This window comes from Cystoisospora suis (assembly GCF_002600585.1).
Source record: "Cystoisospora suis strain Wien I chromosome Unknown contig_692, whole genome shotgun sequence".
In the NCBI taxonomy this organism is placed as follows: Eukaryota; Apicomplexa; class Conoidasida; order Eucoccidiorida; family Sarcocystidae; genus Cystoisospora; species Cystoisospora suis.
This window is the reverse complement of record NW_027153493.1, coordinates 14035-14240: the sequence shown is the minus strand read 5'-3', so window position 1 is coordinate 14240 and position 206 is coordinate 14035. Positions and strand designations below refer to the sequence as shown.

At 42.2% G+C, this 206-nt stretch overlaps 1 protein-coding gene across 1 annotated transcript in view; it reads left to right on the top strand.

Moving 5' to 3' along the window:
- The window catches only part of CSUI_001732 (aaa family protein), a 21704-nt gene that overhangs the window by 14800 nt on the left and 6698 nt on the right, over positions 1-206 (top strand). The gene's annotated exons all lie outside the window — the stretch shown is intronic.

Here is a 206-nt window from a genome sequence, read left to right as displayed (position 1 = left end):
CATACGCATATATATATATATGATGACTGAGTTTTCTCGTAGTAATAGAGCGTGAATAGGAGGGGAGGGATCGATTTCCGTTCTTCTCTGTGATGGTGAAGTCTCCTCTTGGAAGAAGTAAAGTCGATGTCTGTTGGGAAAGCCTCTTGTTACAAACCTCCTTGGCTGCTTGCAAATCCTATCTGTCTTTATCTCTCTCTCTGTCT